We start from the raw sequence: 3,939 nt of genomic DNA, 5'->3' as shown, positions 1-3,939 counted from the left end.
ATCTTACTTCTGGATCGGGTGTTATAGGGGTGCCTTTGCGCTTTTTTAGTTATGGTGAGTTCCCTAGAGAAACATACAGTGGTGAGTATGCCACCAAAACATGAATATGCTAATGAATGATCAGAGCACTTGGATCCACCTCAAGGCTTTTTTAGACAACGTGATAAGTTTCAAAACTTCTCTTTTCATAAAAAAGGAACAAAAGCTTTTATCTAGCCAAGATCATACAAAAGTGTTACAACAAAACCTAACAGTTTCTAATTATATGGGCCATTAAATCTATCATGTGTTGACAGTAATTGATTAGCCCGTGAATTTCCTCTGGGGCTGAACACACTTCAGCGATGGCCTTTGCTTTGGCTAGTAGTCGCGGGAGGTCTTGACTGCCATTTAAGGTCAAGGCGAACCTATCCATCCACATGGTCGCTTCTTGATGCAATGCATCAATCACCCTCCCTCTTGCTTCCTTCTCGGCGTACGCTTGTGCGAAGTCCTCTACTAGTTTTTGTTCATGGGTCAAAGGCTGGTTTAACTTTTCTTTGTACTTCCCTATTATAGCTAGCATGCTTTGCTCCGTGGCTTCTAAGTGTTGGGCCAAACTCCTCTTGGATCTTGAGCAAGCAGCTAACTCCTCCTTTAAGACCATGCCATGTACTCGTGACTGGTCTCTTTCCTCTCTTCGGAGCTTGAGCTCATTGTTGCTGCCCCACAAAGCTCCTCAGAATTTATCTCGGCCATTCTCTTCCTTGCGAGCCCTCTTGGTTTCTCGTTTGAGGGCTATTGCGGTAGCCGCATTTTCCTCTCGTAATCCGGCACACTCTTTCCGAATGTCTGTAGCGACTAACTTGAATTTTTCTTTGGCGAGTCTTGCCTTTCCTAGCTCTGATTTTAGAGCTTGGACTTCTTCATCCTCTTCCGGAGCTTCGAAGTTCTCCTCGTTGATAATTTTCAACTTGGAGAGCCAATCTAACTGATGTGCCATCATTTTCTTCTATTTTCTAAACCCTTTTTGCACCATTTTAATTACTGATTGGTCTTAATTGTCAATTAATCAGGCAGTTTTATTATTTGGGCTCATTTAGCTAATTTGATGTTTTTAATCTAATTTCAGGAATTAATGAAACATTGGGCTTAATCTAGATTTTGGTTGTGGACTTGAAGAGGACAAATAAAGCAGTGCTTACCTTAGTTAAATTCTAATTAGGAAATTTTGCAATTTTATTTTATGTGGTTCAGTGTTTATTTTGTTTTCGGCCAGAGTATTGTAATAGGGCCCAGTGACTTTGAGTGACTCTTTTTAAATAGCAGCCTTGGGATTTGTGCAAGGCAGGCTGTTAGACTACTATTCAGAGCTTTGGGTTTATGGTTTTAAAGTTTTTCTGTTCTAATGCTACTGTTTCGTTCTTAATGCAATTTTCAACTCCCTGCTTCTAATTACAATTTCATTCTTGTTTCTTCTTCTACTTTCATTTACGTTTCTGTTTTCATTTTCGTTTCTGTCTCATTTACGTTTCTGTCTCATTTGCGTTTCTGTTCATCTACGTTTTTGTTTCTTTACGTTTTTGCTTCATGTTTCATTTACATTTTCTGTTTGAATCTATGGAAGGATAAATATTCTGGTGTTGTTTCCTTCTGAGGATGAAGCCCAACTCTCTTTGAGGTTTCGTTTATAATGTGGTTCCCTGACAGTTTTCCTTTCACCAATTAACCCAAATTCGTGAACATTAATTAGTGCACGCTTCGTGTTAGATTGATTGCCTCTAAGCCTAACTTGCGTTCATGCTTAATGGACGAAGGGCTAACTGGTGTATGTCGTGCCTAATCACGTATTGACAACCCTAAGTTGATTTTCGCTTAGTAAATTGAAATAGGGTTGGATTAAATGGTTAACTGTTAGGGACGAATTCTCCATAACCCAGGATAAGAGAATGGCTTCTGAATCAGAGGAAACAGCCCATTCTTAATATTATTAGTTTCGTATTCCACTTTACTTGTTCTGCTTCTTAAATCACAAAACAAACAACCCCCCCCCCAATCGTTACTGTTACTGCAAGTATATTATGAACATTTGGTTTATCATTGTTCGTTGGGAAATGACCTAGGATCACTTCCTAGTTACTGCATTATCATGTTTATTTGATTCGGGTACGGCCTCGATCAAATTTGGCGCCGTTGCCGGCGAGCAGTGTCCAAAGGTTCATAATAGCTAGCTAGTGTTGTGTGTTTAATTCCTTCGTGTTTTATGTTTAATTGTTAGTATTGTGTTAGTATGTGTGTTAGTGTTGTTTAGTGTCCTGGTATTTTGTTTAGTGTGTGTTCTGTTTCAGTTTTCCTATTAAGCGCTTCCCCTATTTCAGTTTTGGGTGTTTTGCTGTGAATAGTGTTTTGCGATTGACTTAGCGACCACTTTTGCTTGCGGCAAAACAGAGTAGTAGTAGAAATCAAGTAGAGACGGATTTTAGTGACCACCCATGCTGAATTATTTGAGATTTTTTGTTGTAGTAGCTATAGTTGTTATTTTTGGCTGAATTTTTTTGTGGTAATTTCTTTTAATCTATATTTTGTGGGAAAAATAGCTAGAGCCTTTAGTTTGGTCAGATTTGAAAGTTCCAAAAAAGTAGCAAATTTTGTGTTTGTCGAAACTTCAAACGGCCATAACTTTTGCTTCGGTTATCAGAATCGCAATTATTATATATGTATTTGGGGTAGAAAAAAATTTCCTATGTTGGGGCAGCCGTCGTAGGCCGGCTGAGGTCTCCATCGTCCAAAAATAGTGATTCTATCAAAAGTTTTTTATTTTTCAAGTTTTATTCACTTATTTTTCTTAACCTACCAATTTTAGCTTTCATAGTTAGACTTTGAATTTTTGTCTTCAATTTTTTGTGCTATCTTCTCATCATTTTATAAGGTTGCTCACAAAATTTCAAGTCATTTGGATATCATTTGAGGGTAGCTGTAGTTCAAACCTACACCTTTATTTACATGACAAGGCAACTAGTTGTGTGCATGCTGAATGTAGTGTATGACTAGAGACAATCCATCTGACTTACAACCCTTTGATCCTGAGATAGATAGGACATTTCACAGGTTAGTTAGGCATCATTTTATACCTTTTGATCATTCTGAGCATTCCATTACTGGTGAATCTGTGCATTCTGTTATTTGTGATTTTGAACATCCTGATTTGGAGCATTATAATTTTGAGCATTCTGATTCTGAGCATTCTGATTTTGCACATTCTGAGAACATGGCACAACCTCCACCCCGTGAGAGGACTCTAAGGGAAATGGCTGCACCTAATTTCACCTACGAAAGCTTGTGCATCCAATACCTTGATGAGGATGTCCCATATGTTCTTAAAACTGGACTGATTCATTTGCTTCCAAAGTTTCATGGCCTTGCAGGTGAAGACCCGCACAAAAATTTGAAGGAATTTCATATTGTCTGCTCCACCATGAAACCCCCAGATGTCCAAGAGGACCACATATTTCTGAAGGCTTTCCCTCATTCTTTAGAGGGAGTGGCAAAGGACTGGCTGTATTACCTTGCTCCAAGGTCCATCACGAGCTGGGATGACCTGAAGAGAGTATTCTTAGAAAAACTTTTCCCTGCTTCCAGGACCACAACCATCAGGAAGGATATCTCAGGTATTAGACAACTCAGTGGAGAGAGCCTGTATGAATACTGGGAGAGATTTAAAAAACTATGTGCCAGTTGCCCTCACCATCAGATTTCATAGCAGCTGCTTCTCCAATAATTTTATGAAGGACTCAGTAATATGGAGAGAAGTATGATAGATGCTGCCAGTGGTGGAGCCCTTGGAGACATGACTCCTGCTGAAGCCAGAAATTTAATTGAGAAGATGGCTTCCAACTCCCAGCAGTTTAGCGCTAGAAATGATGCTATAGTCATTAGAGGATGCATGAGGTAGCTACAAAC

At 39.2% G+C, this 3,939-nt stretch overlaps 1 non-coding gene across 1 annotated transcript; it reads right to left on the bottom strand.

Moving 5' to 3' along the window:
- Positions 1–3,625: 3,625 nt before the first annotated feature.
- Positions 3,626–3,732, bottom strand: LOC114404400. The gene has a single exon (XR_003664956.1). It is a non-coding gene; the product is annotated as a small nucleolar RNA R71 (small nucleolar RNA).
- Positions 3,733–3,939: the final 207 nt, after the last annotated feature.

This window comes from Glycine soja, chromosome 2, assembly GCF_004193775.1.
Source record: "Glycine soja cultivar W05 chromosome 2, ASM419377v2, whole genome shotgun sequence".
NCBI classification, from domain to species: Eukaryota; Viridiplantae; Streptophyta; class Magnoliopsida; order Fabales; family Fabaceae; genus Glycine; species Glycine soja.
Note: the sequence above shows the minus strand (reverse complement) of the source record. Positions and strands in the feature narration are given on the sequence as shown.